Source organism: Balearica regulorum, chromosome 4 (genome assembly GCF_011004875.1).
Source record: "Balearica regulorum gibbericeps isolate bBalReg1 chromosome 4, bBalReg1.pri, whole genome shotgun sequence".
In the NCBI taxonomy this organism is placed as follows: Eukaryota; Metazoa; Chordata; class Aves; order Gruiformes; family Gruidae; genus Balearica; species Balearica regulorum.
The window spans coordinates 28,268,532-28,293,149 of NC_046187.1; the positions used below are offsets into that span (position 1 = coordinate 28,268,532).

At 42.4% G+C, this 24,618-nt stretch overlaps 2 long non-coding RNA genes across 2 annotated transcripts; both read left to right on the plus strand.

The window, feature by feature from the left end:
* The first annotated feature begins 7,625 nt into the window (after positions 1 to 7,625).
* Positions 7,626 to 12,479, plus strand: LOC142601711 (uncharacterized). Its single transcript, XR_012835279.1, has 2 exons — positions 7,626 to 10,183; positions 11,178 to 12,479. It is a non-coding gene; the product is annotated as an uncharacterized LOC142601711 (long non-coding RNA).
* Positions 12,480 to 18,529: 6,050 nt separating this feature from the next.
* LOC142601712 (uncharacterized) lies at positions 18,530 to 23,387 on the plus strand. Its single transcript, XR_012835280.1, has 2 exons — positions 18,530 to 20,472; positions 20,874 to 23,387. It is a non-coding gene; the product is annotated as an uncharacterized LOC142601712 (long non-coding RNA).
* The last annotated feature ends 1,231 nt before the right edge of the window (positions 23,388 to 24,618 follow it).

The following is a 24,618-nucleotide window of genomic DNA, read 5'->3' on the forward strand; positions in this document are numbered from 1 at the left end:
TGGGGCTTCTGCAGCTCACCCACAGGTCAGCCTTGTTCTAAACAAAGCTTACGTAATGCGATTGCAAAACTACTGCTGACTGCTCTTGTTTACCATACCTTCCCCAGTAGGGAAGAGTAGTCTAAATAGTAGTTTGTATAGTGGTACCAGCTAGCAGAAAATTGCAGGTGATCTAGTAGGAGCTCCTGTGTTCCAGCTGTGCTGCCCTATTGATGTTAAACAGCTGGAGAACAGTTCCTTAACTTCCAGGAGGGGTTTTAGTCTGTGCTAACGGGCTTTAAGGTCAGAATGAAACTGTCTCTAAGTGTATCATTGCACAGCTGTACACTTAATACTGGAGACTTCTTGGATACAAACGTAGATGTTTGAGTCTGCTGTAAACTGATTTCACTACGTGGCCTCAGTTCATCTCTTGTTCGAAATGGGAGCGTTCCTGCATTGTGAGGAGGTGGTGGCTGCTGACTTCCAGAGGTAGAGATGCTGCTTCAACCTTTCCCTGGACCTGGAAAATTCATCCTTGAGGTCATTTACTAAAGGCAAGGGAGGAATATCTGCAGGCTGCCATCTGGGGACAGGTGCATTCCAGACTGGTTAGGTAAAAAATAAAAAGCTTAAAAGGCCTCAAGTCTTAATTCACCAGCAGAGGTGTATCTTCCCTGTGCACACAAATGGGGGTGGGGATGAAGGGCAGAACTGAGATTTCATTTTCTCAGGCCCTGAGAGTTGTTCAAAGGTATTTTGGGGAAAAATAAAAATGGAAGGTGAGATTCAAGCACCAACAGGTTTAGCTGAAAAGCAATGCAATTTTAAGGCGAATTCCCTTTGCAAGGAACTGGTATTTCTTTAACTATTGTAAAGGCAGCTGCAAATCCTCAAATTGATAGTCTGTAAAGTTTGTGACTTTAGGTCGTATGGATTTGTCTCATTTTACTTTCATTAAACTGGAGATTTACCAGTGTTTTGGGGGTTTGTATTAGTGGTGCAGACTAGTCATAAGCTGCAACAGCAGTGAACTGTTTTGGCAGCGTAATGCAAAAATCCCCAAAATCCTCTTTGAATATAGATGACTTCTTAATCAGCAGATGGTTCCTTCACATTTGTATGAAATGTGAAAATGATGAAAAACGAAGAATTGGCTTTTTCTAATAGTTTTGATGCTCTCCCTTGGCCGTTGTTTCCTTGTAGATGCGGTGCTGTTTCGACATCCCTCCACAGTTGTGCAGCACATTTCTCCCTTTGCTGAGGGGATTCCCTGACACAGCGCTCAGCAGCTGGAAGCTGGTTGCGTTTTGTAAGCTTTTGCTGTGGGTGCTATGAGTTAGCTTCTGTAAGCTCCAGGATTGAGAGATGACGATTTCAGTTCTGCCCCATGAGGTAATCTCCTCCAACTGTACCTGTATTACGGTGTAAAAATGTGCTCTCGGGTCTGGTGCCCCTGATGTTATTGCACTAACGCTGTCACTTGCATGGATTTTAAGACTGTGATACAATCCAGGATGAGTATTCATGTGATGTTCTAGATGTTCTGCCAGAACATGATTAATTCTGCATTGAACACAACCCCAACAACCTTTCCTCAGTTATGCTCTGGAGGCTGCATCTTAATTGGACTGAAGGTGTATGGTGTAGGATCATCTCTAATAAAATTACCTTTGGGGCAACTCTGTCCTACTCCTCATCTTTTTTTATAGTTTCTCTAGATTTGAACGCTTTATAGTTTCTCTAGGTTTTGAGACTTGGCTTTTCTGAAATGCTCTAGTGTATATGCCTTTATTATAATATAGGTGAGTTTCAGCTGCAGCCTGTGTCTGCTATCCTGTCCCCAAAGGAAGCAGTTACTGGAGTTTGCAGCAGAATTGATGTGTCAGGAAGGGATTAAAATGCTTGGGCTGTGTGAGCTGTTTGCAGTGAGATCCCTTGCTGGCTGGCCCGTTCCCAGCTGCTGTGCCTTGCAGTACGGGGCCTAGAGTTTGTAAGGAGGTTTGTACAAACACTTATACTTCTGGCTTAAAAAGCATGGTTTCTTCTCCATGTTGTGTCAGGTTTGAGAGGCTTGATTTTTGCCTACTTTATAACAGTTTCTAGGGATTTCCCCAGCAGTGTTGAGCTCTGCTTAATGATAATTGTATTGGCAACACCAGAGCACTAAAATGCTTGAACAGTTCTTGAACAGTGTGTTGATTAATGCACCTCCACGGAGGCTGGGCTGGCTGCAGCTGGGCTTGGTGTGCTTGGAAAGGGAGAGAGAAGAGGTTCCTAGCTGCCTGGTGCATCTATTTATTTTTATTTTTTCAAAACTGAGCTGTGACATTAAAATGGAGAACAGATACAGTTATGGTAGCCTCAGTTGTGCCCATGAATATCTTCTTGGGGGGTGGCCAGCAGCAGATGGAGGAGGAGCAGAGGCTCGTGGGAGTGTGCCAAAGGACAGTGAAACTATTACTCAGCAGTGATTGAGCTGCTGGGGCAGCGGAACATTTCCTGCTGAATCTAAGAGATCAACCCAAAATACTATTAAAATCTGTAGGTTTTGTCCTAAATGTTATAATTCCTCTTTTGTATAGGTCTAAGCCTAAATACCTGAGACTCCTTCCTTGGAAGGCTAATGTTTTGTACCTTGCTCTGTGTGTTTCAGAGGCTGGTAGAAGCTGTGCTTTTACAATTGGCACAATTTTGCTAGAGTAGCGAAAGAGCGGTTTATGTGAGATGGGCAGCAGCACCGTGCTGCCCTGCACAAGGGGAGCTGTGTGCACAGTGTGTTCACACCAGCCAGAGTGCCTCAAGCACTGGGCTTTTCCCAGCTGCCTTTGCTGTGCACTTTCTGTTCAGGTAGTCTTTTGCTTAGTTAAAAATACAGCTGCTGGGCTGTTAAGCAATGAAAAGTCCTTTGCTGGATGTAAAGTTTCAAAACAGCTCAGGGGCACAGCATGTGTATGCTGTTCTGTGCCTTGGAATGGTATGAGGGGATGGATGACTCATGCTGTAGTTTTGGTGCCAGAGTATTCAGCAAGCAACTATCATCCCAACATTAATTCTGTGAGGAAACAAGTATTAATGATGGTGATGAAGACAAATTGAAGGCAGCTGTGCCAAAGCACTTCCCTGGGCCTTGGGCAGATGCTGAACCTGAAATCAGACATGATAGAGATTGAAAAGTCTTACTGATGCTCATCCTCTATCAACATCAAATCCTTTTGATCCAGCAGCTGCTCTTTGAGGTGACTATTGTGCATGTAACAGTTTTATCAGTTGCTTACCTTAATGCAATGTTTGAGGGTTTTCTGATTTGCCCATGCTGCTCCCTTACTAAAGCAGACAGGAATCAGGATTTGTGAAATGGTTTTGTTGGACAGGGCAGTTCATATTTTCCAGGTTGTAGTCTGAGCTCTCCCTTCAGCTTGAGACAATTGACTGTAAAGACACTAATTTTTTTTTTTTGGGAGGGGTTGGGAATAAACTTGCAGTTCTGTGCAGCAAAGTCCATGTGTAAACATCAATACTCAACCAGGAAAGAAAAGGCTTTTGCTCTCTGGACAGAGCTTACTCCAGCATTTGTCCAATTTGTCCTCAGGTGTTAGCAGATGTCTCTTTGGTGACATGAATGTAGGGAAGGCAGAGAAAAACAGGTTTCTGTGACTTCCTGATAGTCCGCCTAAGTCCATCCAGGTCTTCATATCTATGTTGGCATAGAAAACGCAATCCATGGGCTTTCCCTACCTGTCTTCTATCTATGTCCTTGTGATATTTTTACAAAAGGACAATTCAGTTGAGTTGGAGATCCTGTAGAAGGGGAAACAATTCAGATAAGCTGCTACTTAAACCTTTTGTTTCAGTCATTTAGTGAGACCTAGTGATCTTTTTTTTTTTGCAAATATCAGGGAACACTGACAACTGAGTTGTTGTTTTCCAGTATTTTCAGTCCTGTGGCTTCAAGTTCATTTGTTCTGTTCTTACCACATTGTTACCCATACAGAAAACAGTTGTTGACAGCTTAAACTTAGCCTATTGAGTTTTTTCCTTTCAGCAAGGTTTCCTGTGTGCTTTGTCATTAAGCAACATGGGGACAGTCTATTGTGGTCTAGATTTTGCTGCAGAGGCTATTAAAAAGGGCAGGGATAGGAATGTGTGGATTGAGAATTTTGCCCTGGAGAAAGGAAGGAACTCAGTGGCACAAAGCTGGCAGATATTAGGAAGATCTAGCAGGATGATGTGTTCCCTCAGGGAGATGGTATGCTGGTGGCACAGATTAGAACAGGTCCAGTCCAGCTGGACTGCAAGCTCCCTCTCCGACTCCAGTGCCATCCCTGGCTTTTGGGCATCCTGCCTTCCATGCACAAAGCAGAGCTGAGCTCCTGAGGGAATGGGACCACCTATTTCCCTGCAGCAGCCTGTGGATCACACACAAAGAAGTGTTTGAGAGCTTCACCAGGTGTGTGTATCATTTCCAGATATGCTCTGGAAAGGCTTAACAGCTGGGCCTGTTCCCACCTCCTGTCCTCCATTTCCTGGCTGAAATGATTGGATGCTAATTCAAATACTTGCAAGCACACATTTTCCAGGTGCTGGCCTTCTGCTATCATCTGCCCTCAAGCATTAATAAAATATTAACATAGAAAATTTCAGGGAGTAAACACATGTGGAGGTAGATGTTTTGCACTACAGCAGCAGGCAGCATGTTGTCCCAAATGGAACTCTGCTAAAAAGCACAAGGGAAGCAAGGTAGAACCCAACAGCGCCTTGCCTTTTCCCCACAGTTGGTATCGTGCTTATCTGTCGTGTGTTTAGGATCACGTAAAACCTTCGTGGTGCCTTCCTGTACAGCTGTTCATATCTGCCCCAGCAAGAGGGACTTAAACAAAAAATTTGGAAAAATCAATAGACTTCAGCTGCAGGGGAATGTGGCATGAGGTGTCTTTTCCACGGAGAGCTTTTTTCTTTTATCTAGTGGCATGAGATGTGCAAGAGGAAAGTAACTGTTGCAGAAAATGTTCTTATGCCTTGCCACAGTCCAAAGCAGCAGCAAATGCCATAGTTGCGGCAGATCTCTGTAGCTGTCCTGATTGGAAAGATAACTCTTAAACCATGGTAGATGTCTTTGAAAGTGTTATACCGGGTTTTCTAATGTCATTAAAAAGGGATACACTTTACTTTTCTCCATGTGGTTTAATCCAGGGCCTGTTTAGTCTTTGGAGACACTTAAAAAAAAAAAAAATCCCCCAAACACACAGGTTTCATTACTGCTTGTAGAGCTACAGAAAAAGACACTTTATTACTTAAAGCATTCCATGCAGAAAGTTGCCTTCCTTTGGCACATACTGTATTCTTGACCATGCTTATTTTAAACTTGGGGCTGACAGCAAAGGTGTCCTCCTATCTACTGACTTGGTTAAAATATTGACCTTAGTGTACTCTTTCCAACAGTGGCTAATGACAGATGATTAGAAAACACCTTAAGAAATGAAAGATGTGTAGTGTGATCTTTCCTCTGGGACACCTTGTCAACTCTTGGCAAAAAAAACCCCTGCACCTAGACCATCGTGTTTAATACCTTCTGATTGATCTGTCTCCATTAATTTGATGAGTTCCTTTTTGAACAAATTTATAGTATTGGTCTTAGCTGTTCTCATGGCAATTGAATTTCCAGCATAGCAATGCATTGCAAGAAGGCAGTTCCATCTGTATCATCCTTCGTCGTAGCTTCCCACAAACAAACCTGTCTCAGATTGAGCCTCCCCTTCCAATTCAGTCTGGTGGCAGACATGCCAGAACTACCACTCAACAAAAATATACTAATCTTTGCTTTAGATTTTAACTATGCTCTCTGCCAATCCTGTTTACAGCTTAGTTTGCGTCTCCCCTTCTGTTGGGTTGTTCAGTTGCTGAGTACTGGAAGTCTGGTTAACTTAATTTCTTCTGCCTAAGGCAATGCAAACCATACAGTCACATTATGTAAATAAAAGTCTTGCAATTTAGCAGACCATGCCTTAAAAAGAGCAGAATTACAGAAGCAGAATATCTGATTTCAAATTAAAAGAAGCAACTCTTTCTGATAATTAGCAGCACTTTTCCAACACAGTATCAGCTGTCCCCCTCCAAGTCCACCTTGCCTCAAAGAGGACCAGGTTTGTTTCAAACACAAGCCTTATTTTTTGACCCTGGCAATAGTTGGATCATTAAGTCTGCATTTCACTTGGCAGAGCTGTCCATAGTTACTGTGTGTTTTTCATTTTTCTGCTGCTGTAAGTCCTCTTTCAGTTAAAAATAAGCAAATTCAAATGGTGTATACTTGCAAAGGAACCTTCTCTCCTGTGCTTGTGCCTGTTATGTTAGCTATTTTCAAACAGCCCCGTGGGTTCTTGATTACTTCAGGAACCTTGTGACCTCATACATGAAACAGCCATAAACAAAGCCAGCTTAATTTCTTCACATTGGGCATTTTGCCATGGAAAGTCAGTGTTAGCTGGCTCAACTCTGTTGTCAAACAGAAGAGGTACTGAGAGAGCGATGACTCATCATGTAAACTCATCTTTCTCTGTCATGGCAAGGGAGCTTTAGATGTTCCCCTCTCCTCTGGGCTCTGCAGATGGGGAGCTGCACCAACCCAACCAGCATGCCCTGGGTGCAGGGCAGGTTCATTTTGAAGCATGAGGTGTTATTTCCTTGGGGGCAGCTCCCCAGATGTGTCTTCGTGCTGCCTTCTTCCAGAGCTCAGGTGCCCTCCTCCATAAAAAAACTGCTTCACAGGCTTTTGAGGTAGCTCCAGTAGCTCTTTCTTTTAAAGCTGACCTTCAAAGGAATAAATGCTGTCAGCTGGATCCTGTTTTGTCTACTTTGTGCTATATGAAGAAAGGCTGAAATGAGATGTTTGAAGATGTCCTGATTATTTTTTTCTGTTCTGCTTGCTCTTTACATCACCAATTAAGACCTTGTCTATCCGGGATGACAGAATGGCAGACGTGGAAATGTAGTGAAAGTGAGAATTCACGTGAGTAAAAATTAGATCTGCTTGAAGGGAAGGGTCTTTTTTTTTTTTCTTTCTTTGATTGTTCCAGAACAAATTAATTCATGATGAAGCTTGCAAAAGGAAGGAACTATTACTGCTAAATAATATGTACTCACTTTTATAGATATTTTACTTTTTTAGGAAATCTGACCTGTTACTGGAGCCTGAATTTCAGGGGCATAGAATTCCCATGTTGAGAGAGTCTGTATCTGCAAAGGAGTAAAAGCTTGACCCTGGTGTAATTGCTACAACTCTCTCATGTAGAACTGTTAATTTTTCTCTGCCAAAGAAATGTCTTATCAGACTTTGATGTATTGTGTTGCCTCCTCAAAAACTTAACTCCTTCCTAGACAAATTTAGTTGAAGATACAAATACTTACAAAACCAATTGTGCTTTATTTGTGTGTCAGTTTTACCAATAAGGGAGGCTAAATGAATATCCCTCATCTTGCTTCCATAAAATTAACTTTCACACATCTGTACTGTAATCTATTAATATAACTTAAGCTTACCAAAATACCAGCCATTCCACATAATAGCTTCCTTAATGTACATTTTTTACATTTCAAGGATAAGGGGGATACAAATCTTTCAAGAAGTGAAAGTGCACAAATAAGAGAAAATTCCAGCTATAATCTACTTTCCTTTGAAAAAAGTAAGGGGAGGGGGGAAGACTGTAAGATCTATAGACACACCAAGTTTGCATTTTATTTTAGTCCTCATATTTAATTGAAGTAACTGTATTTGTGTTATGGACCTAGATGTAATGCATTGGGTGTATTTAGTGTCTTAGACAAAGTTTCTTGAGAGAGATCTGTAATGTCGTGGTAAACTGTGCACAAGATTCAAGAGCTAAATGCGAAAGCTGGATGTGACTGCTGCTGAGTCATGCTGACGGCTCAGCCTGGTTAGCTTTAATGAAGGTTCAAAGTGGAACGGGGTGTCTTTTTTGAGCAAGGAGGTAAGACTGAGGAAGTTCTGCAGGCACTACTGGTGCTCAGTTGTGCTTGTTGCTGAACCTGCCACGTTAGCCTCTGAGCTGACAGCAAGGGAAAGGATTTGGCTTCTGATCCTCGGGTTTCTGGTACTGGTTTTAGGGCTTTGGCTTTTTGACTCTGTTTTTAATAAAATGTTATGCACAATCTGAAGAGTTCCTTTGCTGTCAGATATCACTGAGGGTATAAACAAATTTTCATTGACTTCAGGGATTGTGCCCAAAGTGCATGGCTTGTTGTTGCTCTAAATGTTTCCCTAAATGTGATTAGGCGTTCTTGCGCTGGAGGCTGCCATTGCTGCTAAGGAACTCGGGGAACACATACGCTATACTGCTTAAATGTGAGTGTACTGTGAACGGATGAGCTTATTTTCTTGCAACCAGTCAGGTTAAAACTCAGTCATGCCCATGGAAAGGCAATGAAAAAAGGACACGAAATCACAAGACAAAAGTGTTTTCTCCCCCAATCAATTGTTTGTGGTATCTATCACAGGATGACCTGCAAATGTACATCTGTCATAGGAAATGGCTCCATGAAAAAGTTATAGTGATGGATGTTCCATGTCTTTAGGTGGGTTTACCCAAGGGAGGAAGGATGTGCTTCCTGTTCTCTGACCTTATGGGTACATAGTTAGGAAAAGAAAAGAAGTTGTTAGTGTGTGATAGTTCATATCCTATCAAGGATAGAGCTGTTTGCACTGTAGGTATGAGTCATACTGGACTAAGCACTGCATGGTGCCAATCGGTTGTCAAAAATATAGCTGGCTTGCTCTCTCACCTGCCTTGTGTTAGTTGTCTTGCCTTAGATGTAAGCTAAGATCACACCTTTTCTCACAACCAAAGACATGGCCCACTTTTACAGTGCACGTGGCTCCTGCCAGTCTGGGGCTGTACAGCAGATAACAAACCTGATCTGCAGCTGCTGTCACTATTATTTTGTGGAAGTCCAGGTTTCAAACTCACCTGGCTGCCTGACACGACCATATTTCCCTTTGGATATATTCATTAGATTTGTGTTTAGCTTTATTTACTACTAGGCTTGTTTTATTGTTCCAAGTAAGGGTTAGCCCCTTGCTAGAGCAGAACATGTGGTATTTGTCAGAAAGAGACAGCTGTAAGGCTGCCAGATAACCCGACCAGCCTGCTGCTCTACAATCAATTTTGTGGGCCCTGCTGATAACGATAAAGCAACTGCACTGAAGATGATTAGATGCTGATGTCTGCAGGGGACCAAGGCTCTCAGTGGCAGACTAGTACTGCTCTGGCATATGACTGACTACCCTTAAAGAAAAGCACTTACAAACTTACGAACACTTATAACATCCTGATACTGATGATGGCACCCATCTGCGGTTTTTCACTGTCATTGTATGTCATCAAGCCCCAGATGCTCATTAATTCATTCTCATCAGAATCACTGATTTGGTTTGCAAGCCTGCAAGAAACTCTCCGTGGCTGTCTCTGCAACAAACTGAACGATACCAAGCTCCTTCCAGAGCAGCCAGGGTGATGCTTATCAAAGGGTTACTCATACAGATCTTGCCTGTACTAGAAAAAGTGTCCACCCCTAGTATGAGGCATCAGGACTGAATGCAGCTGGATCCATGGAGCTGCTGGTTCCATTAACTCTGTTCAATCTCTCTCAGAAACTGATGTTAAGCCTTGCAGGATTAATATAAGCTTTTTCATTTAGGGATTATATAGACCTATGAGGTCATGCTGGTGCCTTTTTGCTAGTACTCAGGCTATTTAAAAATTGTAGATCAAATTCTAAAGGACTCAAGTATTTTAAGACTGTCTTTCAACCTTGTACTGGTGGGCCAAGTTTATCTGGTATGCATCTATAATGAAAACCCTGAGAAAAGCAGCAGAGATCTGTTTTCTCATTACAATGACAGCAATAGAGAAGCTCTGGCTTTAGGATAAACCTGCCAGGTTTCACCACTGCAGGGAGGTAAGGAGAGCAATGCCTTCATCCTCCCAGCAAACCAAGCAAATAGAAAAGCAAAGACTACAAAGCAGAAGAGGCTGAAGGGAGGATCTAGGTCTGAGGAGACACGTCAAGCAGAGAAGCACTGCATGTCCTGCAAATATTTGCTGTGATGAAGCATGGGAACGCATAAAAGCAGTCTGAAATGTTGAGTGTTTGCCATCTGCAGAAAGAGAGCAGGGGAATCAGAGTGCAGGTATTGCTCTTTTCTTTCTGGCTCTGTTGCCAGAGGGCCAAGACAGGTCAAGGTTGCAGATGAAGCTGGTACCTTCCTCTGTCTCCAGGGCACAGTGGGCAACCTAGCAGCCTCCTTGCTTTGCTTTCATTTCAGTACAGTTCTGCTCCTCACACCAAATTCTTCTAGAAGATCTGTAGACTGTTCTTGCTCACCCTTGCCTTTCCCTGCATAATTTGTGTGGAGGAATGGATCAATTTTACTTCTCATGACTTTGATGTCTGCTGCCTTTAAATCAGCTTCAACTGATGTGAGACTCAAGTGGTGGCAGCTGGGAGGCAGCTTAGCTTCAAGTACGGCTGGAGTTCTTCTGTGACCTGAAGAAGGTGGTGAATGTATTTTGCTCTCTGGGTGGCAGAATGCCGTGCATTAAGGGAGACAGAAAATAGGTATGTGGGAGGAAGCCCTTACTCAAACAGTTAATACACCTAAATGTGAAGAAAGAGGATTTGGTGTCAAAGTACATCTGTTGCCTGTGCTTTGATGCAGTCAGCATGACATGTATTGCTAAACCTTTGTTCCAGCTGTTGTGGGTACCTAAGTTTCCATAATTTTTTGCTAGCTGCTGCTTTTGAAATTTACTGCTTCTGACATGCAGGAATATTTTTTTTCAATGTGTGAGTGAGCGTGCAGGACAGGAGTGTTGACAGCACACAGCTGACCATGCTGTGCTGAGAGCTTTAGTGCAGCAGAATTTCAACTCCTAGCTGCACTGGTAGTTTGAAAGAAAAAGGATCAAACTAGACAGCTCTCATCAAGTTCTCTGATTCATAATTCCTAAAGAGATTCTCATCCTAGTCTATTCTTTGCTATATAAAGGAAAACATACGTACTTTTCTCTTTGTATTTAGAAAGCAGGCATGGATTAGGCTTGCTAAGCAATAATCAGCTTTTGCTGGTTTAACATTAACTAAAACAGCACTAGGTGTGGTTTGTTTTTTTTTTTTTCTCTCAGCTGGTGGCAGTAGGACTCAGAAAGTGTCTGGAGGAAGTGGCTCAAGCTTTTGTGGCAGGCTGAAGAAAGAAATGACCTGTAGCAAGCTCTCTCCATCACCAGAGGCGTGGTGTTGTGTCCACCCTGGATGAGTTTTCCTGGCCTAGCCTCCCAACTGCCAGGATGGCTGTACCAGAGAGGTGAAGTCTGGGCTGTGGTGGGAGGGATGGAGGAAGAGGTGTCATCCTGGTGAGGATGCGAAAGCATGTCCTAGAGCTGCTGTGAGGCCAGCAACAGCAGCTGTCCTGTGCCACTGTCTGCCATCCTCAACCTATTCCCCTAAAGAAAATGTCCTGCCCGCACTCTCCCCTCTCCTATACTGCGCTGACAGTGAGCTATTTATTTTGAGTTGTAATTGAAACAGGTACTTTGGGGTTTTTAAGACCCTGCCCGTGCAGTGGGTAAGGACTCTGAGAGGCCTTTGTTTCCTTTGCTCCCCCGCTAACGTGCTAAGAGTTTCAGTGTTTCTGACAGAGGATGCTGTACCGCAGCTAGACCGAGTGTTTCTTGGTCCTGCCGAAGGCTTGCACTATGATCTCACCCTTACCCCACAAGCTCATGAAGAGGAAACATGTTCTTATATGACCTGACCCTTTGTTAGCACATCCTTTTAGCTCTGTGTAACCATGTTCATATCGCTGCCTGTGGGCTCTGCGTGCCAGCAAAAGGAAGCTGGAGCCTGAGTGTGCCCCAACACAGCTGCTCTGTGGGGCTGAGAATGTTTGATCTTACTTTCTCTCCTCTAATTAAATTGTTTTATTTTGGTTTTGTGTTTGGGTGTGGGAGGCTGTGGGTGGTTTTTAACATGCCTACTATCTGAACCCTGTAGTGTAACTTTACTGTATATCTCCAGGCTTGTGTCACACTGGGTTTGGATTTTTTTTGTTGGGTTTTTTTTGACATGGGCAGAAGCTAAACTTTTCCTGTTCCCACTATTGAGCGGTTGGGCCAATGACCTCCTGAAATCACAGCTGAGATCCATTTTCCATATTAAAACAGCAATTGTGTAATAGTTTTCAGCGTAGCACAGAGCTGTGCCTAGTGGGCAATGCTCAGAGTCTCAGTTTCTTCTGTTGGTCAAGTCATGCTGGGACATGTAACATAAAGGCTAAAAACCTCAACAGGGCGTGGAAGGCCTGTCTATGTGTGAAGTATCTTTGAATCTCCTCTTAGCACTGAATAGTAAAAGGTTACTTTCCTTTGCTAGCATTAGGGGGAGCACAGCTGTTAAGAGACTACATGGTAAAAAAAAAAAAAAACCAAACCAACCCAAACAGAAAAAGTAGTTCTGCATCTTGAGTGCAATTTAAACCCTGTCCCTACGTTATGGTCTGCTTATAATCCCTGTGCCACCAGTAACAAAGCTTCTGCAGATACCAAAGATTGTAGGACCTTGCTCTCAGAGATGTCAGGCAAAGAGAAGGAGTGGAAACGGACAGTCTGATAATTTTTTCAGTAAGAAGCAAATATAACTGAGTGGGATTAGCAATTGTTAAAACCTTGTTTGGCATTCCAGAGGCCTTGTTGACAACACCGCTACAACAGTCATTTGGGAATGCTATTACACCACCAGGACTGTCTCTGAGATGTTGTGTTCTGTAGACCATAGTCTTTTGTTTTAGCTTCCAGTGGTGTAACTGGCAATTGTAACCAGGGCCTTGGCTAGAGAGGAAAATACTCTTCTCTTGTTCTAAGCCCTTGGCTCTAAAGATTGGGTTTGGTTTGTACTTTGGTAGGAACGTTGCCCAATAAGCTGTGTGGCAAAACCTCTCCACTTCCAGTCAAAAATCTCAAAATTCCTGTTGATTTGCTTGGAGCTGGGATTTCACATGTGTGCTCAAAGTTCCTAGGCCTATGTAATTCCTCTGCCTCTACCTCTGCTGGCTTGTGCTTGCTGCCTCTGCTTATGAGAAGTACCTTATTCATCAGTTCTCTTTAAACCTGTACGGATACTTTCTGGCTACTCTGTGTGTAAGGCTAGGAGAATCAGTCCCTGTGTGCATAAAAGATACTAGGTAATGACATTTAGGCCAAATATTCTATCCAGGATATTTTACTTGACATTTTTCCACAACTCAGCACATACTTTAATCATTGGAAGGGACAGGCTGATTGATTGCTTGGCTAATTCCCCTAGATTCAACCTAAAAATAAATATTTAAAAGTTACATAATCTTGATGCTAAGGCTGTTGTCTGCATGTTCTTTGGAAGCCAGAAGTCCAAGTTGGGGCTTGCTGCTTTGTGGGAGAACAAAGCAGATCCTCTCAGACCTGACAATGATGTGCCAGACTTGGTTTCTAGAGACCAAGAGGGAGCATGGTAGTTTGGTTCAGCTCACTCCAGTGATGTCATCAGCTGTTTTTTGTTGGTGATACTAGCGTGGTTCCATCAGGTTTGCAGGAACATGTCAGCATCCACACATCTCAAGCTAGCCCATTCTGCACATGTTCAATTTGTTAGTATTGCCAAGAGGAGTGAAGGACAAAGTGATTAAGAAGGGTTCTTTCCAAGGGAAGAGTCTGGGAAGCCCAAAACAGGCATACATGGGGGGCAAATGATGGTACTGCTAGCTGCAGGAAGACTATGTACAGAGGACAAATTGTAACTGGTATGTGTGGATCCTTCCTTGGTAGTGTTACTCAAGAGGAAGTTTCTATGACACTGTGGTGTTTGCAGTGCTTCCAGAAGTTAGAGAAGAAGTGGGAGAGCGCTGGAAAGAGACAATAGGGAAGAATCCTAGGAAGGGCAAGAAAGAAGGTCAGAAAGAAAAAAAACCTTTGTGGCTCATCCTAACAAGGGCATGAAGGCAACACATGCCCCAGAGTGACAGTGCCACGAAAGCTACAACAGATACTACCAGTGGAAAGAGTTACTTTTTCCCCCTCTTTTTTTTTTTTTTTTTTTTAATTTAGTTCAAAAGGATGGCAAGGGCATGAGGCAAACTGTTATTTATGTAGCGGGGAAGAGACACATATGAGGACATCTGTTTTAAGGAGCTGCTTCAAAAATAACCACAGGAGAGGAGTGCATTTGCAGAGCGCAGCAGGCGACCTTCAGAGTAGTAGAAAGTAAGACAGCAGTGGTGCTCTGAGTGCAGACAGCCCCACATGGCTACAGGATTGTGTACGTTTGTACTTATTGCCAAACCACCCCACCCTCACCCCAGTGGGTGTTTTACAAATTGAGGGAGGTGTTGTTTCCATATTTTCTGCTCAAGAACATTGATCCCTTCTCTGTTGCACTCCTTCCTGACTCCTTTTTCTTAAGTCAGCAGCTTTTAAATTCCAGTTTCAAGTCTTTAAAAACAACCCTGTTTCAATGAATATCCAAAACGTATGGCAGAGGAATGCAGATTTGGATACTACTCCATCCCAAAAATGAGGCCCTGTTCACCTAGAAAGAAGGAACAGCAGACTGAGAGACTTTGAAGCAGGATGCTCATGTCTAGCATTCTGCCCTAGCCTCTTACTGACTGCTGAGTACAGGAACACGCAGCAAACCTGGTCACTGATTTAGTGAGATGCTGTTAGAAAGTCCATTACAGCTTACCTGTTGCCTCAGCTTCCCAGTGGGTAAAACAGAGAAGGAAAAAGCACAGCTTCTCTGTTCATTTTTCTTCTAATGTCTGTGGTTTCAGACAGTTCTGAAAGTGCTGTGTGTAGGATTCAATGCAAATATCAGGTGTGATCCATCAGTGAAATGAGAGTGGCAAAGCCAGATGGCATGACACAGCCATCCCACTGGGGAACACAATGTTGCAGGCACTGGGCAGTTAATTTCTCCTATTAGCCAGGTGAGAGAGCATGCTTGGTAAAGACCAGGTGAAAAACTAACATAATTGCTCATAGGGAGATTCAACCACAGCCAAACACTCCTTAGAACAGAACTCTGACAAAGCATTCCCAATGAATCTGCATCCCTATCTACTTTCCAGTTTTTGGTAGAAGAATCAATGGCAAATACCACTTCAAAGTAGGAACCAGTTGTGTCCCCCCTGCTTTTTTAGCTATACACTGTAGGTAATAGAAACATTACACAAATAGAAATGAGAGTTTGAGATATAGTAGATGATATCACTCTAGTAGAAAACAGCTGTATTTCTCTTCTACACTAGTGGCTGTCAGCAAGTAACACTGACTGAGCTGACTTTGGATATCCCCTACCCCAAGGGAAGCATTATTCTCTGTACTCCCTCCAGTACTGTTTTCTGATAAAGAACAAATGTGTCTGCTAAAATCAGTTCATGCTGCAGTAACTACTTGGAATGAAAACTTTGGTTTTGGTTACAAAAATTTCTCAGTTACAGCACAAAGTAATTATTTGGAGTTTCACAGAATTATTCCCTATTTACCTGGCTATGCCTGGTATAACCATGACTACTTTGGCCAGTGTCTTGTAGTTGAATATGTAAGCCAAGAATGGGATGTGCTTTGGACAAAATTTGGTATTTCAAAAGACTTCAGTAGCAGTCAAAATAGCTTCGAGTAAAATGTAGCAACAGGAAATTTAATATCATGCTGTTACTCCGTAGGTTAACAAACATAGATGGAAATCAATAGCTTGTCACTATGTAAGAGAGGCAGTATCTTTAACCTTGGTTGTTGTAAGTAAAGCACGTATATCTATGGTTGGGTAAACAGATAATTGGCTTTATGTTTTTACTGAGGTTCAATTCACATTGAAATTAATGGTCATTTAATGTCCAGACTGCTTAGGCTATCCCACTGGATACCTCTTCTCTGTGCCTAAGCAAGTTGCATACTAGGCCCCCCAGGACTTGCATCTTACTGCTTTCAAGGGGACATGGGCTTCTAAGCACTGAGATCACTTTTGGAACTGGAGCTCTGGCATACTGAGCTGAATACCAAGAGGTGTTCAGGCATACACATTGTATGGTTTTTACTCTTGAAGTATTTCATGGTTTACTGTTTTGAGGTCTCTTTAGGCCTTGCCAAGATTAAGCTTTTTCTATTAGTTTGTAAACATATAGAAAATATAAAACAGTCGACTCTCAATAAATTTGGTAGGTGTTTTATCCCAGCTTGGACTAAGTGCGTAGCTTGCTCTGTGCAGCTCTTTGATTGCATCATTCTTGTTTTGATTGTGACAATTTGGCTTACACTTCTCTTCCTTGTGCGAAGTGGGACCCGGGTGCATTGCACCATTCTGTTGTGCCTGTCATCTGTACATGCTATTCTCTGCTATGGAACTATGGAAAACCGTCCAAAATTTTCCCTGAATACTGCAGGCAGGGTGGCAAGTGCAAGCTCGTGAGGACACAGATATATTCTGAAAAAAAAGACTGAATAAGCACTGTAAGCAGGCAATTGTAAACAGATGTACTGCTGTAGTGTAGAACACAAACTGCTGGCTCTTCCTTGTCAACCTGGCAAAAGCTGACCTTGTGTTTGATATGGTTACTTCTCCTGCCATCCTTTCTCCTGATTTGGCTGCAGGGTCCTCTGCACTTTAGCATGCTCCCTACATGTCTCACTGCTGCCAAGTCCAGCACCTATCAAAATCTGTGAAGAGTTAGATAAAATTTCCCTTTTTCCCTCTATGGAGTACATGGAGGCCCTGTGAGCGTCCGTCCCCTTGGAAGGCAGACTTCAGCAAGCTGTACAGCAGTGTCATTTACCACTAGATGGCTGGACCTCCTCTTTGTCCAGCTCTGGATTTTGTTCCAAGCAGAACAAGGGACTTGTTGTAAGCTCTCTGCCCACCCCCTTTATAGCTTAACATTTTTAAACAGCTGATGCTTTTAGCAAATTCACCTTTATGATGAATAGTTCAATCGTACTGAAAGAGCTGTGCTAATATCTAAGAAAATGGTAGATGTTTTGCAAGACAAAGTTCCCTACTGTTGTTCATTTTTCCATTCCATGTCATACAATTTTCATTGAGTCTTTTATTTTGTAGGTGTGTGTGTAAGTGTGATACATTTAACAGTTCATCACTCCAGCTGGGATATAGCATAATAAAGTTGTGACATAGCAGCCACATATTTTGGTCTGGTGAATTTGGTGATGTAAAAATTGTAAAACTTTTAGAAACTGACATTTATGTCACTGGGCATAAATGTCTGTCCTGAGCAAAATTAGCTTTCCTTGTCAGAAGAAAAATTATTTTGCTCATGGTCAGTCTCTTTAAAAAGGTTAGTAATTCTGGGTGAAAAACGTCAACTTTCCTGATAACTGCAGACTGATACATTATACAGAACAAGGAGGCCCACTTCAAAAGGCAGATGTTCTGCCTGAAAGCAGACATGAGGAATAGACAAAGTATGCATCTGTTTCTTGAATATATCACTGGGTTTTTTTCCCCCTTATCAGTCTCTTCTGTATTTTCAGATATATTATTTGTATTTACTGGGTCCACATGGTGTGTTTATACATATATTTGTATCCTTGAGTTCAAAAGAATAGAGAGGTACATTTTAAAATTAAAATTACTTTAGTTGTTTTCCTGTTGTGACACTAGCATTTTGTGCTTGCTACTTGCAGGAACAACGAGGAGACACAGTCCCTGCCTCCGAGGTAGTAAGATCTAAAATAGCAAGCCTGGAAATCTCAGGGTACTTTAGGCACATCTTCAGCTTCTCACAAAGCTGTTAAAGATGGTGGTACATGAAACGGTAAGATGGACATTAATCTAGAAATAGGTCTGGGGTGAGATTTCTTTTCTGTTCCAAATAGTGTCTCAAGTATCAGTCACAGTTCAATTTTCTTAAAGCACTGTGACAGCAAAAAGAGCTGATGGTATAATTAGTGTGGTAGAAGAGCAGGAAATTAGAATGAACTCCACCCATCCAAACTGACAAAGAAACATAGGTAGTGAAACACACAGCATATGACAAGTCTCTGAAAAAAGAGACTTCAAAAGTAATTGTTCAAGTCAACAAGAGTACCAGTGGCTACTCTGTTCTCACCTGGAGAAAGGTTTCTGGTTTTGTTAATGTAACAGGAGAGAGCAAGAAAGACTTGGAAACTTCCACTTACTAGACTTACAAACTAGTAAATTGTATATTTTTCTGAAGTGCCTTCCTTTTAAAGGTGTCTGAAGGGTAGTATGTGCAGGTTATTTAGGAAGCATAACCTTGCACTTGGAAATAGTCCAGAAGCAAAGTCTGGACCCAGTTTACTTGCTCTTTGAACTCTTTAAATTACTGGAGTACCCCAGTAAGTAGAGGAATTGTGTAGCTAGCTTAAAGTCTTATCTTCTGCTTCTTGATCCTGTCACAAACAGCATGCTATCACTGAGCACAGAAGGCTATCTGCCAAAGATGTAGCACTACTACAGACATCGTGTATTCCTCCCATGACACTACAGGAAGTAAAAAGCCCTAACAACACAGCACGGTTTTGTAATGACTCTAATACCGCTATTTTATGCCTCTTGGGAATGTTTCAAAAAAAAATTTTTATTTACTTTGTTCCTAAGCAGTGCACCGATATAAACTATACAGAATATTGCTGTAAAATACCTGTTCACTAGTGCTATTAAAAGGGCTATGTTTGCTGTGGCACTTGTCTTTGCCTAACGTCTGAGAAATCAAAAGTGTCAATACCAAAGGGAAAGGAAACTCTGGTATCTTTGATCCTGCTATGTGGTAACGGTTGTCAGATGTGACTAGAGAAGGTGTGTATGAAGAACCAGACAAACAAAAGTGAGGAAATCAGGTTAAACATATCAACCACTTTCCTTTGGGATTATCAGGTTACTGGCAGAACTCTTGTTTCAGTCCTAATAAACTGTTAGAGGCCCTGGATACGCTCTGTCATGTAGTCTGACAGAGGGGAGATGCTGATGTCACAGCAGAGATGGCAGCCCTTTTGCCACTGCTATTGCCATAGCTCAGATGAGCAAGCGTGTTCCTGCCAGAGGTTTGGAGGTGGCTCCCTGCAGCTGGACTGCACTGCAGGTCTGGGGCCTCCTCCAGCAGGTGCTGACCCCTTGAGCACCTCATCACTCTCCCCAGAGGGTTTTGCATCAACTCTCTGCTATGAAAGCAAGGACATAGAGTCCCTTCAGATCACAGCATCTCTACAGCCATTTGAATCAGAAAGCAATGGAAAAAGTGTTGCTTAGATTTGAAGTGAGAGCTTGTTGCACAGTTGGCTTTTCCCACTCTGTTCTCAGCAAGATGATTTAAGGCCCTGCCTGCACAGAGGTCTGAACTCCCAACCAGATGGCCAAACATCTGTCTACTCCAACACCTTTTAGCTCAACTTTTGGCCACACCATGGCTGAAAGCTTTTCTGAAAGCTGGGCTCTGATATGAATTGGTCTGCTAGCCTCCCTTCCCACTGTTCTGACTGCAACTTGCATTTACAGCCTACAACAACCAGATTTGCAGTCTTGCACTCTTTCATCCTACCTCCTGTTTCCACTCCCTGACCTTCTGACAGGTTTACAGATCTGCCTGGAAGAAGATGCCAGATTGCTTCCTCTTCATTTGGACAACTCTGATCCAGGACCCCAGGAAAACAAGAAATCTGCACAGGGGGAGAGATGGTGGAAGTTCAGGTGGTTCAGGGCAGATTAAAGGAAACCCTTGAAGGGAAACATACTCAAAGGTTACTTAAAATGGTGGATTTGCAGAAAATCTTATCATCATTAAAAACACACTCAGTGGAAATCTTCACTCTCCTGAGTGCTATTACAGAGTAAACACCATATGTTAAACCTCTGAGCTGTGAAGTCAGTGTGTCCTGTGTTATTTGATGAAGAATGGCTGAGAGAAAGTCAGAGGGCCTTGAAAAACCTAATGGACCTTAACTTAAGAAAATCACATGGTGCTCCATCATAGGATAAACATTGGTTACCCTTTTGGATAGAGCGTCGTCAGGAATTACACCAGAACATTCAGATGTACACAAGCAATAGCGTTTTTGGGAAGGCAACAGTTTCCACATTTGCAGAGTTCGTTCAGTGCCGTTAGCAATACGAAGAAGAATAAATTTGGCACTTACTGGAGTCTGAGTTTATATTCATATTAACTACCGTGGTCATGTAGCACCAGTAATGAAAGGGGAGGCAACTGCCCATATTCCCCTAATTCAGAACTGCAAATCTGTGTCTTTCTTGTACGATAATGCATATGTTCTATCTCATTAAGCCCTGACACTGCCCCATGTATAAAATGGTGGTAAGAAGCACCTTATAGTTAATGCACTTTGGAGCCAGTTTGGATTTAAGAGGCTAGCATTTGGAACCACACCTGCAGTCACCATGTGACAGTGAGCTATGGATCAGGTACGTCAAACTATTCCTGCTTCACCGTGGTATAGACTTGTCAGGGGAATTAATAAGAAGGATCTCTTTAAAAATGTCCAGAACAGGGGCTTGCTGAGGCACTGTGCTATAGAAGCAGAGCTGTCTTTCTGAATGTTTGCCCTAAGCAGCACTATGGTGCAGCTGCAGCCCGGGCTGCTCCTTTGCCTTTGACCGCACAGCGTGAAGGAGGAAGTGTGCCGCCACTCCCACCCCTTCCTCTCACAAGCAGCAGAGGTAGCAGCTCCTGGCTTGAGGTGCCTGGCCCAAAAAATACCTCTTCCTTCTCTCAAGGGAAAGAAATAGCAGAGTGCGTTATTCTTCCTTACTGTTTCAAAGTAGCATTTCTGACACTAATGGTCTGCATGTCTCATTTTGCATAGGTTTGCTCCAAAGGGACTTCTGAGGCTACGTCTTCATGTCTATCTGCTTAGACTGCTGCAAGACTGGTCTGGGCTCATCTTCAACAAACCAGCTTACAGACTGCAAGCAGTAGGGCTTGGCTGAGTAGACTTTGTGACCATTACTGCTGATATTTGGTAGTTCTCTTTAAGTAACTTGCATCCCGGTTAGTAGTTCTCATCATCTTTGTTCCAAAAGCTGCCAAATGCTGGTGGGAACTGGAGCGAATGCAACTTGCAGTTTCTTTATATAGTTATTCTTACTTTAAGAACATATGAAATAACTGATCCTTACACCAAAAGTACAGCATTTGGAGAAAGAAAATCAAGGCTCAGATACACATTCTCTTGAGAAAGTAAAATCAGACATAATGCAGTTGGTTATTGGTTATTATTTGGTACGCCTTAGCTTCAGATTCTGGCCTCAGAACTCTGTAGATGTATAGACATACTTAATGCTTTGTGAATCGTCCTAACAAAAATGTTATCAGATTATAATGATGTTGGGTTGGTCTTGCAAGAGGATATTATTATCCAGTATTGAAAACAAAGATTCATACTGAAAAAGTAACTCAATACTCACCAGAAAGCCACTAACGAGTGTTAGCCATAACAGTAATTAGTCAGCACTAGCACTTGTGAATTAATTGAAAAGATTCGTGTTACTCTTACGGGAAGCTGAAGTCATGTTCACAGCTGGGACACAGCATGTAATTCCACCAAGGCCAATACAACTTGTATAACCACTTGAGTTTGGTCCCATGAAATTCTTCTCTCAGAACTCTTTTTAAACCTGAAAAATGCCCCCTCATCAGTGGCCACTCATTTGCTAAGCAGGAAAAAAAGTGTTTTTGTAGTTGCAAAACTATCAAATGAACACAAATGTCACTACAAGCTAGTATATTTAGATTGAAAAATATTCTGAGGTAGATAATACCTCTGACTCCATAAATCTTCTTGTATGTCAGAAAGTTCTATGGCTTCCCCGTGGAAAAATACTGCTATCCTAAAAATTTCAACTAAAATGAAGTGTCTAGGAAATAGCACACAGATATTCAACTTTTCTTAGACCACAACTCTTTATCTCACGAAATGTGGCACGTGGTGAGATTAGCAATGCGATAACTCATGGAACTACAGTCTTCAATGTGCTGCTTAGCCATTTCTCATCTTGAGTCACTCAGGCTTGCATTTCTTTTTCCCTGGAAAATGTCAAAGAATTCATAGATCAAAAAACAGCATCTGACACAAAGACAGAGGCACTGGATCTAAGAAATGACTGAATTGAGGAATTGGGATGAGAGCTCTTCACTTGGTGGGAAGTAAGAATTTCAGAGTCTGTAACTATACCCCTTTTAAGATACGAACTTCTCAAACTTCCTGCACTTACTAGCATTAGACTTGGCTAGTCTTTGGTCAGAAGAAGTCCGTTGATATCTACATCTTAGGAAGCAGATTTAATCATTCGGATGAGACTTTTTCTCTGATGTCAGTAGTAAATCAAAGCATTGCCTAGTGTTACAAAGCACTGTGCTACTAGAAACACTGCTTTGTCATTGAAATACTGTCCATTAATACTCCTGTGACTAGTCAGATGAATTATAAACTAACAGAATTTGAATAACGGTCTTGCCATGCTGCAAGGAAAGGTAGTATCACTCCTGCTTAGTATTGCCTCAGGCTTTTGTGTCAAAACGTCACACTGGAACTCAACGTTGACTGGTAACTAGCAGTGATTTTAAAGTGCTGTCACAGTCATCTTGCTCAGCTTCCAGACCTAGGTGGCCAAAACATGTAAGAAGTGATCCACGAGAGATGGCACAAAGCCAAAGGATGGGGTTTTTTTTATCCCTGTTTGTTTAGGACAGGAGACAAAATGTGTTTGTAAACCAGAGAGGCTGCTGCAGGTGCAGAGGACTCTGTTCCAGCTGGCATTCTGAACGATCAATTACCTACATCAAAGCTGTTGTGCTGCCTTTGCTGTCTGGTTGCTCATTTCTAAGGCTGCACAGGAACTGTACACACAAAGTGAATTAAAAAGAGCAGGGTTCTGTGTTCAATACCCTCTTCAAGTGAGCAATCTAAACTTTAACACCAGATGCTCTAAGTTCTCCTTATGCTGATCATGGGGCAACGTGAAATGCTTTTGACTTTAAAATGACACTTCGCAATGATAATACTATTCTCAATTGAGAAAGCAAGTGAAGTCATGTAATATGATGCTATAACTGATGTATGTTCCATTTCTCTGTTGATTGGGAATGAATGGATTAATAGGTAAACCATCTAAGGTTGTTACTGAATTTATCATAATAAATATTACTGCAATATTTTCCTGTTGCCTGTGAAGCATTAAACTGCTAAAGGGTGCCAACACATGGTATTAGTAGGGTGTTATGACAGTAATACTATAAATGTTTGTACAGGTTGTCACCAATATTTGAAGCCACTTGTAAAAACAGCACCTTAATATAATACATTATTACCATACCCTACTGTAAGTGGTGATGTGCTTTTACTCATTGGTACAGAACCTATGCATTACTAATTATTCACCCTTTTCTACCTTCTTCCCATGGACGGTCTTGCAAAGACACGATGTTAACAATATTGTAATAAGAGACACAGGGGTAAGGTTCATGTGGTAAACTATACAGTCATAGTTAAATTGTATAGACATGTTGCATTAATTTCTCATTTACAAATAAAATTGCTTATTTTAATGGATCCATTTCAGCAGGTGCTTTTTCTTCTGAACATCTACCAGACATGACAGACAAGTATTTCCTTTCCCTCTCAAAAAAGACACACAACCAAGGCCCTATAACCAACATGAAGTGATCGTGAACCAAAGACTACCTTTTGTAAGTCTAACAGTAACATACTTTTGAAGTGTGTTATCTTGCAACCTCGTAGAGATGGGAAATGTAATTTATTACAAGAAAGTCTTCCATCTTTTGAATTAAAGTATTGCATTTAAAGCTGGACCAGGAAACTTTCAAGAACTGAAACATTGAAATGATGCTACTCTTCAGCAAAGAAATGCTATTAACCATGCTGTTAATGCTAGACCACATGGACTCTGAATCTCAAACAGCATATGAATACAACTAAGCCATGTAACTTTACAGTTGGCAGGTTTAATATAAATTCAGAGTATGTTAAAATACAAACTCTAGAAAACATTGTAAAATAGTTCTTCATGTGTTCCTGCACACGTAGTGCATGAGTTCACATGGGAGGTGACCTGAAGGCGCCTATTCAGAATAATCTCCACGGTACAATTATGGTCTTGCTCATTCTCATTAGCGCAGCCAACCTAGAACCATGTTGCTCTGCTGGCTTTTCTCCCCGTGCACACTACGGAGCGCGATCCTCTGCTCCCTCACACTACCCAGGCTGTGGTATTCCTCACTGTCTCGGCATTGGCCGGCCTGGGTAGTCCTCCAGCTGTCGGAGGGAGGGAGTCCCCCGGCTTGGCACCTCTGGGTTTTTCGCTACGCCACAGCTGGGGCAACCCGGCGGGGGCTTTGCCCGAGGGAGGCGTCGCAGGAAGAACGGAAGAAACCTCAACTTACAAAGCCGTAACGAACTTTGCCCATACGGGACCTAACACAAAACGAACTGCATTTACCTCAGCGCTGACAGGTGCGGCCCCTAACACCCACCCCGTCGGCAGGCTCCCCGCGCCGGGGCTGCCCTGAACGGCCGTTCTAACGGCCACCCT